Source organism: Sminthopsis crassicaudata, chromosome 3, assembly GCF_048593235.1.
Source record: "Sminthopsis crassicaudata isolate SCR6 chromosome 3, ASM4859323v1, whole genome shotgun sequence".
Lineage (NCBI taxonomy): Eukaryota > Metazoa > Chordata > Mammalia > Dasyuromorphia > Dasyuridae > Sminthopsis > Sminthopsis crassicaudata.
Window position 1 is genome coordinate 646218572 of NC_133619.1, and position 15124 is coordinate 646233695.

Sequence of the window (15124 nt, forward strand, 5' to 3'; positions counted from 1 at the left end):
TTAGAGGTGCCAAGTGGCCCCGTCACTGGCTAAAGTTTAAGGCAGACACCTCTATGTCTGGTGTAGGAGAATCAATAGCAGCAGAAGTTAGTATTATGCCTTTGAGATGGACATTTGAAAATGAAACAGGAGTTTGTACTCCTTTTGTGGTTTAAAAAATCTCCATCAATATTTGGAGAAGAGACATTTTACACCAGATAGGATTATAAATAAGCCTGAAGCAACATTTAATCCACATAGTGCCAGGCTCAGCCTGAGGCAGTGGAACTCTAGCAGTGGAGGAATTCCCAGAGAATCAGAACGTTTGAAATAGGGACCATGGTTTCCCGGCAGACACTTCCAGTTTGAACACAGGGGCTTTTCAAGTCAGCTCCCGATATCTACACCCCACCGGATGCATTGACTGGGGTTAGTGACTTCACTGTTCAGCTTTAAACCTCAGTGAAGTTGCTAGGCCACACAGCAGGGTCCTTCACTGGGCACTCCTCACAATGCAGCCGTCCTAAACACTTCTGAGGCATTTCTGGGGAGGGGGGAGGGCAACTCTCCCAGAGCTCTCTTTTAGCTCAGGCACAGGACCCACTGCATCCATCCAGTCTGGGAGGAAGCTGGTAAATAAATAAGTAAATAAACTTCTTACCCCAAGGGCAGACCCCAACAGATTTTTAACAATGTGTAAGAAGCTGTAGAGAACGATTGATTCCTTCTACACAGAGAAAGAGCGGGTATCCAACCCAGAGGAAGTTAACATCAGAGAGTCAGCAGATAACAACCTAAAGGGAAATAATACCTGCCTTCTATCACATAACTCTCAACTAGAAGAGACTATTAAAAAGTTAAGAGAGTTTTAAGAAAAATGGGGAAAGGAAAGAGAAGCTATGACAGAGAATAACAATGTCCTGAAATTTGAGTTGGAAAAAATAAAGAATTCACAAGAGGTGCAGGGAAACAAAATTTGTGAATTAGAAAAAGATTTAAAATTCTCAAGAAAGTAGGATTTCTGAATTGGAAAAAGAAAATAAATCTCTAAAAAAATTAGGGAAATGGGAAAAAATTCAATAGAGAAAAATAATTCATTTAAAAACTCAATTGGGCATATAGAAAAAGAACTAAAAAATGTGAATGAAGAAAATAGCTCATTAAAAATCAGGATGGAACAAATAGAAATGAACGATTCATTGAGAACCCAAGAATCAGTCAAACAAAACCAAAAAATGAAAATCTGGAGAATAACATCAAATACTTACTGGGAAAATCTATAGACCTGGAAAATAGACACAGGAGAGATAATCTGAGGATCATTGGACTTCCCAAAAACTATGATCAAAAAAAGAGCTTAGATTCTATTTTACAGGAAATCATCAAAGAGAACTATCAAGAGATAATAGAAACAGAAGGGGAAATAGGCGTTGAAAGAATTCATTGAACACCTTCTGAAAAAGACCCTAAAAAAAGAACTCCAAGGAACATTGTGGCTAAGCTGTAGAGCTACCAAACAAAGGAAAAAATATTTCAAGCAGCTAGGAAAAAAAACAATTAAAATATCAAGGTTCCACAATAAGGGTCACTCAAGATCTGGCTGCCTCTACATTAAAAGATCGAAGGGCCTGGAACCTGATATTCTGAAAGGCAAAAGATCAAGGATTGCAACCAAGAATAAACTACGCAGCTAAGTTTAGCATTTTCTTCCATGGAAGAAGATGGTCATTTAATGAAACAGAGGAATTCCATTTGTTTCTAAGAAAAAAACCAGATTTAAACAAAAAATTTGATCTACATCCACAAGACTGAAGAGAAGTAGAAAAAGGTAAAAAGAACTCTTGAGAACTATATCTCTGTTGTGGACATACAGAAAGTCTTCATGGATAATTTGATTTTACTGATATAAAAAAAAAGGGAATAGTAAAGGGAAGGGGGTAATATCAGAAAAAGGGGAAGGAGTGATAAAAAGAGGGAAACTACATCCCAGGAAGAGGCATAGAAAATCTACCACATCTGAGGGAATTTAGAGAGGGGGAGAAACATTGTATGAATCTTACTCTCATCAGAGTAGGCTCAAAGAGTAAATAATTAACATATTTGTTTTTCAGAGAATTCTCTCTCACCTCATTAAAAGGGGGGGAGAGGAAAAGGGAAAAGGAAAAGGGGAATAAGGGAAGGGCACAAGAAAAGGGAAGGGACTTAAAAGGATTGGGGAGGGATACTAAAAAGGGAGGGCTGCACGTCACAAGTGGGGTCTATAAACTAAATATTGGGGAAGGGGTTCAGAGTGGTCAAGGGAAAAAAGCATCATCTGGGGATGATATGATGGTAGGAAATTCAGAATTAGTAATTTTAACTGTAAATATGAATGGGATGAACTCTCCCATCAAATAGAGACGGATAGCAGACTGGATCAAAAGTCAGAAGCCTACAATATGTTATTTACAAGAAACACACTTAAAGTGGGGAGATACATACAGAGTAAAGGTAAAAGGTTGGAGCAGAATCTATTATGCTTCAGGTAAAGCCAAAAAAGCAGGGTTGCCATCTTTATCTCAGATCAAGCAAAAGCAGAAGTTGATTTAATTAAAATAGATAAGGAAGGAAACTATATCCTACTAAAAGGTAGCATAAACAATGAAGCCATATCAATAATAAACATATATGCACCAAGTAGTATAGCATTGAACTTTCTAAAGGAAAAGTTAAGAGAGTTGCAAGAAGAAATAGACAGTAAAACTATAATGGTGGGAGATCTCAACCTTGCACTCTCAAGATTTAGACAAATCAAACCATAAAATAAATAAGAAAGAAACTAAAAAGGTAAATAGAACATTAGAAAAACTAGGTATGATAGACCTTTGGAGAAAACTGAATGGTGATAGAAAGGAATATACTTTCTTCTCAGCAGTTCATAGAACCTATAAAAAAAAATGACCATATATTAGGACATAAAGATCTCAAAATTAAATGCAGGAAGGCAGAAATAATAAATGCCTTCTTCTCAGATCACAATGCAATAAAAACCACATTCAATAAGAAGTTAGGGGTAAATAGACCAAAAAGTAATTGGAAACTGAATAATATCATCTTAAAGAATGACTGGGTGAAACAGCAAATTATAGAAACAATTAATAATTTCACCCAAGATAATGACAATGATGAGACATCATACCAAGATCTGTGGGATGCAGCTAAAGTGGAAGGGGAAATTTTATATCTTTAGAAGCTTATTTGAACAAAATAGAGAAAGAGAAGATTAATGAATTGGGCCTGCAACTTAAAAAGCTAGAAAAAGACCACATTAAAAACCCCCAACCAAAAATCAAACTTGAAATACTAAAATTAAAAGGAGAAATCAATAATATTGAAAGTAAAAAAACTATTGAATTAATAAATAAAACCAAGAGTTGGTTTTACGAAAAAGCCAATAAAATAGATAAACCTTTGGTAAATCTGATCAGAAAAAGGAAAGGGGAAAATCAAATTGTTAGTCTTACAAATGAAAAGGGGATCTTTCCACCAATGAAGAGGAAATTAGAGAAATAATAAGGAGTTACTTTGCCCAACTTTATGCCAATAAATTTGATAACTTAAGTGAAATGGATGACTTCCTCCAAAAATATAGGCTTCCTAGATTAACAGAGGAGGAGACAAATTGCTTAAATAGTCCCATTTCAGAAAAAGAAATAGAACAAACTATTAATCAACTCCCCAAGAAAAAATCCCCAGGACCAGATGGATTTACATGTGAATTCTACCAAACATTTAAAGAACAATTAGCCCCAATTAGCTATCTAAACTATTTGAAAAAATAGGGGATGAAGGAGTCCTACCAAACTCCTTTTATGACACAGACATGGGTACTGATACCTAAACCAGGTAGATCTAAAACTGAGAAAGAAAACTATAGACCGATTTCCTTAATGAATATTGATGCTAAAATCTTAAATAAGATATTAGAAAAAAGACTTCATAAAATCATCCCCAGGATAATACACTATCGCCAAGTGGGATTTATACCAGGAATGCAGGGCTGGTTTAATATTAGGAAAGCTATTAGTATAATTGACCATATTAATAATCAAATTAATAAAAGCCATATGATCATCTCAATAGATGTAGAAAAAGCATTTGATAAAATCTAACATCTATTCCTACTAAAAATGCTTGAGAGTATAGGAGTAAATGGACTATTCCTTAGAATAATCAGGAGCATATATTTACGACCATCATTAAGCATAATATGTAATGAAGATAAACTGGACCTTTCCAGTAAGATCAGGAGCGAAACAAGGTTGCCCACTATCACCATTCCTTTTTTTTTTTTTTTTTTTTTTTACCTCTGGAATATCTTTTTTTTTATTATTATATATTTTTTATAATATTATCCCTTGTATTCATTTTTCCAAATTATCCCCCCCTCCCTCTACTCCCTCCCTCTGATGACAGGCAATCCCATACATTTTACATGTGTTACAATATAACCTAGATACAATACATGTGTGTGAATACCATTTTCTTGTTGTACAATAAGCATTAGATTCCGAAGGTACAAGTAACCTGGGCAGACAGACATTAGTGCTAACAATTTACATTCACTTCCCAGTGTTCCTTCTCTGGGTGTAGCTACCTCTGTCCATCATTGATCAACTGGAAGTGAGTTAGATCTTCTTTATGTTGAAGATTTCCACTTCCATCAGAATACATCCTCATACAGTATTGTTGTTGAAGTGTATAGTGATCTTCTGGTTCTATTCATTTCACTCAGCATCAGTTGATGTAAGTCTCTCCAAGCCTCTCTATACCTCCTGCTGGTTATTTCTTATAGAGCAATAATATTCCATAACCTTCATATACCATAATTTACCCAACCATTCTCCAACTGATGGACATCCATTCATCTTCCAGTTTCTAGCTACTACAAAAAGAGCTGCCACAAACATTTTAGCACATACAGGTCCCTTTCCCCTCTTTAGTAGTTCTTTGGGATATAAGCCCAATAGCAGCAATGTTGGGTCAAAGGGTAAGCACAGATTGATAACTTTTTGGAAATAGTTCCAAATTGCTCTCCAGAATGGCTGGATTCTTTCACAACTCCACCAGCAATGTATTAGTGTCCCAGTTTTCCCACATCCCCTCCAACATTCATCATTATTTGTTCCTGTCATCTTAGCCAAGCTGACAGGTGTGTAGTGGTATCTCAGAGTTGTCTTAATTTGCATTTCTCTGATCAGTAGTGATTTGGAACACTCTTTCATATGAGTGGATATAGTTTCAATTTCATCATCTGAGAATTGTCTGTTCCTATCCTTTGACCATTTATCAATTGGAGAATGGTTTGGTTTCTTATAAATTAGGGTCAGTTCTCTATGTATTTTGGAAATGAGACCTTTGTCAGAACCTTTACTTTTAAAAATATTTTCCCAATTTGTTACTTCCCTTCTAATCTTGTTTGCATTAGTATGCCTCCTCAAGCCTGAGGTAGAGCAGAGACTTCTTTTTCTGGAGTGCTGTCCTCTTTTGTCCTCCCAGAGAATGGGCGTGGGATAATGCAAGGGCTTCTGGAAAGAAGTACTCCAACCAATGAGCTTGCTCCTCTTAGAATTCCTAAGGTGTAAACTCCCTTTAAAGGCCCAAACCAAAGGTCTGAGCCAGAGAACTGTCAAGTCAACCTGAGTTCTCACCTTGTAATTGTCCAGACAACCTAAGTTCTCACCTAGTAATCCTAACATCTCCCCCTTTCTTTTGATTTAGAACATAGGATAGTCATGACCTTGAAATATAAATCCATCAATATGGGAGGAATTACACCTAATTACATAAATTACATAAGCACATAGTAACATAGTAACATAATCTAGAAGTATATAATAAATAACATGATCAAATAATCATAAATTGAAAATTTATAAATGTCCACAAGTCCATTGTCCATTAGTCTCATCTTGAGTTAGGAAGTCCAATGATTCCTGCTGGTTTTTAAAGTTCTTTAACAATCTTCTTATTAGCAATGCTCTTTCAGTGCCAGATGTTTTTTAGATTTTCTCCTTTATTTTCAGGTCTTTCTCCTTTTCTGTCTCTCTCTGATGGACAAGGCGAATATGACTCATTGGCACCCATCTGATTCCTTCTCCATTTGAAGAAATACAAGCAAACCCTCTCCCCCAAGCAGTTAACCTATCTGGTCCCTTCCATTCACCACTTTCTGGATCTCTCCACATCACCTGGCGATTATTTAAGGATAGTGGAGCTGCTCGCACTGGACACTGCCCTTCTGGTGGGTTATAAAACCGGTCTGCCAGAGCCAGTACATCTTTGTCAAAAATTAGAAAATTAATGGTATAGAGAACTAAATTTAGAAGGTCCCTTGGGCTACCTGTGGCTCCCCCTTTCTTTTGTTTTTGGAGGAGTGTCTTAATATCTCTGTTTCTTCTCTCTACTATTGCCTGCCCTTGAGGATTAAAGGGTATGCCCGTGGTATGTAAAATCTTATACTGTGAACAAAAGTGTGTAAAATGTTTGGACGTATATGCAGGTCCATTGTCTGTTTTTATTGCTTGTGGCACACCCACAATTGCAAATGCTTGTATAAGGAATTCACTGACCACTTGGGCTCTCCCTTTGCTGTTGGCATTGCAAATGTGAATCTTGAAAAGGTGTCTACCACGACATGAATAAAAGATAGACGACCAAAAGATTTATAATGGGTCACATCCATTTGCCAGATTTCATTGGGTCTCAAACCACGAGGATTCTTCCCTGGAGGGAGTGTAGTAGCATGGAAAGGAAGACAAGCTGTACAGCTTTTTATTGTGCTCCTAGCTTCCTCTCTTGTGATTCCAAATTGTAAACGTAAAGCTCAAGCAGCCTGATGATATTTAGAATGAGATTCTTGTGCTTCCTGAAATAAAGGACTACTGGCTAACATGGTTAGAAGGCTATCTGCCTTTGAATTTCCATCAAAAATGGGACCTGGAAGTCCACTATGTGAGTGGACATGCAAGATATAAATCTTGCCTGGATGCTGTCTCACTTGCTCTTGAAGTTCCTTAAAGAGCTGATGAATATTAGAGGCTGCAAATTTTATTTGGGCTGTGGCAATTCTTTGTACTCCACCTACTGAATAGGCTGAATCAGTAATTATATTTACATCTCCTGGGTAATAAGTAAGAGCTAGCATGATAGCAAATAATTCATTCTGCTGAGTGGACTGAAAAGGAGTCCTGACTACTCTCTTTATGGTTAAATCATGAGAGTATACAGCACAAATATTTTCTTTGGAGGCCTCTGTAAAGATTGTTGGTCCTTTAGAAGGAACCTTAGAAACCTTTTCTTCAAAAATCCATCACCAATTATGTAGTAGCCAGGTTATATTTAATGGAGATCCATGTGCAAAATTTGGAGCTGTGGCCAATAAAATTTGCCATTCTGGGATGGTCAAACAGCATACATTAATTTGTGCATTAGTATAGAATGTGTATATTTTTTCAGGACTTATTCCAGATAATTGAAATACTCTCTTAATAGCCTTTAATAAAATCCTAGCCACAAGCACTGGGTAAGGAGTAAGGCTTTGTTCTGGTTGTGCTGGGAGGTTCACCCACTCAATCACACTGTCTCCTTGATGAAGGACTGCTGTGGGTGCCTCTTTTGTAGCAAAAACTGATATTTCCAAGGGTTTTTGAGTGACTCTTTCTTTATCATTGGATAAAGCCAGTTCAACTTCTCTCAAAGCCTCTTGTGCTTCTTTTGTAAGCTGGCGTGGTGAATTTAAAGCACTGTCTCCCCTTAAAATGTCATATAGAGGTAGTTAAGCCTAACACTGGACACATCCATTGGATATCTCCTATTAATTTTTGAAAATCATTTAAGGTGTTCAACTTCTCTGTTCTTAAAGAAAGCTTTTGTACTGTGAGTGTCTTAGGATATACTTCATATCCTAAATATTGAAAAGGAGCATGTCTTTGAATTTTTTCTGTAGCTATATGCAGTTTGTAGTACTTTAGTGTTTCCATAGACTTTTTTAGACATGCTTTTAACATTTGTTCCTCAGGTGCACATCCCAAAATATCATCCATATAATGTAACAATATTACTTTTGGAAAAGCTTTTCTTACTGGAGCAAGAGCAGCAGCAACATACATTTGGCACATAGGAGGGCTGTTTTTCATTCCCTGTGGCAAAACTGTTCATTCATATCTCTTATAAGGCTCAGCCAATTTAACACTAGGCACTGAAAAAGCAAATCTTTTCATATCCTCCTTATCTAGAGGGATAGAATAGAAACAATCCTTAATGTCTATAACCCATAGAGGCCATTCTCTTGGCAACTGAATAGGAGATGGAAGTCCAGGCTGAAGAGTGCCCATAGTTTCCATCTGTTCATTTACTCTTCTTAGATCAGTTAACATTCTCCTTTTCCCAGATTTCTTTTTTAACCACAAATATTGGGGAATTCCAAGGACTTAGAGAAGGCCGCAAGTGTCCTTGGTCAAGTGTTTCGTTCACTATGTCTAATAAGGCCGTAATTTTATCACTTCTTAAGGGCCACTGTTCTACCCACACTGGCGAATCAGTCTTCCACTGAATAGGAACCAGTGAAAGTGCAGGTAGGCCTTCAACAGCAGCCCTGCCTAAAAAGCCAAAGTGCTTATTTGTAATCCTATCTGCTGTAAAATGTCTCTTCCCCACAGATTGATGGGGATTTTTTCAACCACAAAAGGAGTAAAAACTCCTGTTTCTCATTCAAATATCCATCTCAAAGGCCTAGCACTAACTTCTGCAGCTATTGATCCTCCTACCCCAGACATGTAGGTGTGTGCCTTAATCTTTGGCCAGTGACTGGGCCAATTGGCACCTCTAATAACTGTACAATCTGCACCCGAGTCTACCAATCCCTCAAATGGTATTCCGTTTATATAAATAGTAAGCATAGGTCGGTCAGCTGTCACAGCTGCTGTCCAATATATTCCTGGATTTTGTTCATTGGAGTCAGAATCTAGGCGACTATCACCAGGTTGCTTATTAGGGGTATGTAACAATAAGCCTGATGCTAGTACTTCACCTGGTTGATAAATCACACGTTGTCTACCTGTGTTAGTGACTGGGATATTAGCTACACAGTCTCCAGTTTCTCACATCAGTGTATGGATGGACACTGTTTTGTAAGCACTCTCAGAAGGTGAAATGGTCAAGCCTACTGTGCCCGGAGGCAAAGGATCCATAGGCTCAACAGGAACAGATTTCACTTCTCCAAGGAGTATCTCAGTAGTCTCTACTGCACACAACTCTATTTTTCCTAATTTCAATCCCTTTCTTCCATCTGATTGCTTTTTGGCTGATTGATCATGTCTTAAAATTCTCTGGATGTAACCTCGGCTGCCATCATGCCGCACTTGGGGGGCTGAAGCTGAGCCCCACCTCTCATTTCCCTGGGTCAATCTACATTCAGAGGCCCAGTGGAGACCCTTGTGACATTTTGGACATGGAGTTTTAGGTCTTCTCTCACCCTGTCTTTTCACTGTATCTCCATATCTACACTGAACTCTTAGATGTCCAATTGTTCCACATTGAAAACATCACCGAGTTTCTCTAGAAGTCCCTTGCCAGGAGGAACCTTGTCTTTCCACGTTCATCATATTCCGGGTGTAAAAAGCATTTGTTACCACTGTAGCACAGCGTCTTATGATCTCCTCTAAAGGAGCATCTTTGTCTAATCCCCATATAATTCTTTTGCAAATCTCATTGGCATTTTCCTTAGCCAGATGTCTGGTCATTATTTCTGTAGCTGAATTTTCTCCAATAGTTCTTTTGACAGCAGTTTGCAAACGTCCCACAAAATCTGCAAAAGGTTCATTGGGACCTTGCTCTATTTTAGTGAAAGCCTCTCCCCGATCTTTCTGTCCAGGGAGTACACCCCAAGCTTTTATTGTAGCCTTAGCAATTTGCTCATATATTGTCATGGTTTAATTAATCTGTTCTGAATTCTCTCCATACCAACCTTCACAGCCAAGTGCTCAAAAGTGAATTGTGTGTTAACTCCTGTTTCCAAATTGCATCTGACTTGAATTTTACATAATTCATGAAACTCCACAAGTCATACCAAATTTTCTCCAGGTTCCAGGCATGTCCTTGATATGGATTTCTAATCATTTGGGCTTAGGACTTCATAAGACAAACCATCTAGTAACATTTTAATATAAGGTGATGTAGCCCCATGAAGGGTACAACCATTTTTCAAATCTTTAATTTTATTCAAATCTAAAGGTGCATATCTTCTCCTTTTTTGACCTACAGAGTCAGTATCTTCAATCACAGGATATGCATGTATAAAATCACTTATATCCTGTCCTTGTCTCTTAGCTTTAACCAATACTTTTTCTAATCTTGTCATAGGCTTAGGCTGCTTTACAGGCAATTGTGTTTGTGTTTCTGCCTCTTCCCCTCCTCCTTCTTCCTCCCCCTCTGAAGGTGGAGTTGATGTGGGCCTGTCAATAATCTGTTCTCTAGGCAGGGTTGAAGCTTCTTTAAGAGAATCATACCCTAATTCCTCATTTAAATCCTCTTGCTCTAGGGCAAGATCTTGATCTTACCTTTTTTCCTCACACTTCCTCCTCTGTTGATTTTTAAAACTTTTCCTTCTCCTACAACTTGCTTGAAAGTTTAAGGCTAATTGAACTATGTTGTAGATATAAAATATTTCTGCAGAAATTGAACGAGGCCCATTTTTTGCATGAAATTCTTTCATTTCAAATCCCACTAGCTTCCATTTATCTACATCTATCTTTTCTTCCTCTAAGAACCAAGGGGATGTGTGTCTTAATGCTGCCAAGAGTTTAGTAATCTGTACCCAGGTTACAAGTAAACTCTGCTCCTCAATTATCTTCATTATACTCTCTATAGTACCACTCCTGAATGGGGCTGGAGCTGAGGCTGCCTCTGGGACTGGGGCTGAGTCAGCTGAGGTCGAGGGATTGTCTTTAGCTAACATCTGCCCCATTTCAGTTATAAGAGATTGCTGACTTAGCCCTTAACAATTTAAGTTCCTTATTTATCTATTAGCATGCTCACTTAATCTTTAACAAAGTTTCCTTGTTACTCACGGTTCTGGGTCAGAGAGACTAAGATCTGGATGGGAAGCTTTTTCACTAGAATCAGGATTGTGTCTGTCCCTGTTCAGGCGTCAAATTGCTATAGTCCAGTCTAGCTCCTCTGAAGGGCTCAGAATAAGTTCTTGTCAGGATAAGGAAAAGTCCTGGCCCCACGTGTGGACACCAAGTGTAATGTGCTGTTGTCTCCAGAAGCTGCAGATCGCTGTCTGGGAGGAGATCTGCTGGGTCGACTCAAATTTCTTGGACAGATTCTTCTTCCTTTAGAGAATCTTTGTCTCCAGATAGTTGCCGTCAACTCTGGTCCAGAGAAGTGACTTCCCTTCCTGCAGAGAGCCTCATCAAGCCTGATGTAGAGCAGAGACTTCTTCTTTCTCTGGAGTGTTGTCCTCTTTTATCCTCCCAGAGAATGGGCGTGGGATAATGCAAGGGCTTCTGGGAAGAAGGACTCCAACCAATGAGCTTGCTCCTCTTAGAATTCCTAAGGTGTAAACTCCCTTTAAAGGCCCAAACCAAAGGTCTGAGCCAGAGAACTGTCAAGTCAACCTGAATTATCACCTTGTAATTGTCCAGACAACCTGAATTCTCACCTTGTCACTGTCCAGACAACCTGAGTTCTCACCTAGTAATCCTAACACATATGGAAGAATAAAAGGTCAAAAAATAAATTAAAAAAAAAAAAGAATAAAAGGTCAAGAATTTCAAGAGAATTAATGAAGAAAAAGTCAGATGAAGGTGGTCTAGGTGTACCTGATCTAAAGCTATATTATATAACAGTAGTCACCAAAACCATTTGGTATTGGCTAAGAAATAGACCAGTCAATCAGTGGAACAGATTAGGTACAAAGGACAAAAAAGGGTACATCTATAGCAATCTAGTGTTTGACAAATCCAAAGATACTAATATTTGGGATAAAAATTCATTATTTGAAAAAAAACTGTTGGGAAAACTGGAAATTAGTATGGCAGAAATTAGATATGGATCCACACTTTGCACCAAATACCAAGATAAGATCAAAATGGGTGCACGATTTAGGCATAAAGAATGAGATCATAAATAGATTAGAGGAACAGAGGATAGTCTACCTCTCAGACCTGTGGAGGAGGAAGGAATTTATGACCAGAGGAGAACTAGAGATCATTATTGATCACAAAATAGAAGATTTTGATTACATCAAACTAAAAATTTCTGTACAAACAATACTAATGCAAACAAGATTAGAAGGGAAGTAACAAATTGAGAAAATATTTTTAAAGTTAAAGGTTCTGACAAAGGTCTTATTTCCAAAATATATAGAGAACTGACCCTAATTTATAAGAAATCAAACCATTCTCCAGTTGATAAATGGTCAAAGGATATGAACAGACAATTCTCAGATGATGAAATTGAAACTATATCCACTCATATGAAAGAGTGTTCCAAATCACTACTGTTCAGAGAAATGCAAATTAAGACAACTGTGAGATACCACTACACACCTGTCAGATTGGCTAAGATGACAGGAACAAATAATGATGAATGTTGGAGGGGATGTGGGAAAACTGGAACACTGATACATTGTTGTTGGAGTTGTGAAAGAATCCAGCCATTCTGGAGAGCAATTTGGAACTATGCCCAAAAAGTTATCAAACTGTGCGTACCCTTTGACCCAGCATTGCTGTTATTGGGCTTATATCCCAAAGAAATACTGAAGAGGGGAAAGGGACCTGTATGTGCCAAAATGTTTATGGCAGCTCTTTTTGTAGTAGCTAGAAACTGGAAGATCAATGGATGTCCATCACTTGGACAATGGTTGGGTAAATTATGGTATATGAAGGTTATGGAATATTATTGCTCTGTAAGAAATGAGCTGCAGGATGAATTCAGAAAGGTTTGGACAGACTTACATGAAGTGATTCTGAGTGAAGTGAACAGAACCAGAAGATCGCTGTACACTTCAACAACAATGCTGTATGAAGTTGTATTCTGATGAAGTGGATATCCTCAACATAAAGAAGATCTAACTCACTTCCAGTTGATCAATGATGGACAGAAATAACTACACCCAGAGAAGGAACACTGGGAAGTGAATGTAAATTGTTAGCACTACTGTCTATCTACCCAGGTTACTTATACCTCTGGAATCTAATACTTAACATGCAACAAGATAATTGGATTTACATACATATATTGTATCTAAGTTTTCCTGTAACACATGCAAAATGTATGAGATGGCCTGTCATCTAGGGGAGGGAGTAGAGGAAGGGAGGGGAAATTTTGGAAAAATGAATACACGGGATAATGTTATTTAAAAAAATTACTCATGCATATATACTCTCAAAAATTTTTATAATTATAAAATAAAAAACAACAACAACAAGGGAACCTTTGTAGAGCTGTTAACTCTGGGGTTATCAGGGAGAGACCTGTCCTTGTATTTTTTTTTCTTTTGTAGTTTTCTTTTGGTTTATTCAGGAAAGAGAGTATGGAATGTTGTGCCACAGTGCTCTTTAATTGTCCTGCCTCAGTTTCCCTAATTGGTTCTGTCTCAGTTTCCCTAAATTGACCTGCCTCAGTTTCCTTAACTGTTATACTTTGAGAATTGTCCTGACTCAGTTTCCCTGGATTGTTCTGCCTCAGTCTCCTTAACTGTTCTGCCTCAATCCTCTTAGTTGCAAACCTCACCTCTGGTTCATTGAAGACTAAAAGCCACTTGCTCTAAGATTATAAATTGTTAATGTGAGACTCAAGATAAGGGGGAGTTCAGACTTCCTGGCTCCTATCAGGATGTCCAGTGTCAGAACCAGGTTGATAGTCTGTTCCCACTCTAAGTGTTCTGACCCTGCCCCTGCCTTGGTCTACCCCTGTAGCTGAGCCATGTGTGTATACATGTTATCGGGAACTCACATTCATCACTGGGTACTTTGAGATGAGAGTCCTGTCCAGTCAACCAAACTCTGCAATTAATAGAATGTTGGGAGCTCTCTGACTCTATTTTGCCTCAGTTTCTCCGGCCCTACATTTGCCTTCTTAGCTCCCAAGTAGATGCAGACATTAGGACTCTAGCGAGTCTCATCACCCATTTAGAAAAATCAGTGGATGGAGGTTGTGCAGAATTGCTGTGGGTTAAATTTGCTGTTCATGAAGCAGGGAGGTTTGTGTATGGCCCTAGGAGAATCTTGTTTCTATGTAAATTGCTCAGGGGTAATTAGGGAGTCTCTGGCTGAGATGACCATGAGGCTGTTTTTAGGGCTTCACTGCATTGGTGCCAATCCCTCCATAGCTGGTCCCCTTGGCTGACCACTCTCCTCTCAGGAATTGTGGGGCCTTTCCTTCTGTTCTTACTCCTTCTCCTCATAGTCCCCTGTGTTGTTAAGAGCCTTGTCACGTATGTCCAGGACCATATACAGGCCGTCAAGTTACCCTGCGGATGACCTGTTCCCCTTTGGCCTCAGATGAGACACAAGTTTGACCAAACAAATGGGGGAATGAAATGGACAAAAAGCTGGCCCCCTCACCTGCTAGGTCAAGGGGCCTCAGGCTTATAGGCAATTTAGGGAAGTGCTATGTACAGAGTGGGCCCCATCCCCCGGAACATGAGACCTTGGATTTTCCAAGAAGTGTTGAAAGGCCAAACTTTCTGGGAGGTGTAAACTTAACAAAGACAGGACAACATTGCATGACGTGTCCAAAGGGCCCGTTGTGTGTGCTAACTCATGTTCAGACACTTTCCCTTTGTAAATAAGAAGTATAGGAGAAGCTGTGTAAGTGATTTTTATGATTTTGAAACCACAAGGCTGTACCAAGATGTGGTAAATGGGCTTAAAAGTGTACCTCACTAAAGGGTCGGGGCTGATCTCTACTGGCCTGTCTAGTGGGGTCAGTCACTGGCCAGCTAATAAATGATGCTTTAAATTGAATAATCTGGTCAGAGCTGTCTATGTCCTGTCTGTCCATTTCAAGATTAAAAGTGTTAACTCTGCCCCAGAAGGTGCTTGTCCCTTCTACTGTCTGCTCCAAAGTTGGGACTCGCCATTCTGGAGAGAATGTA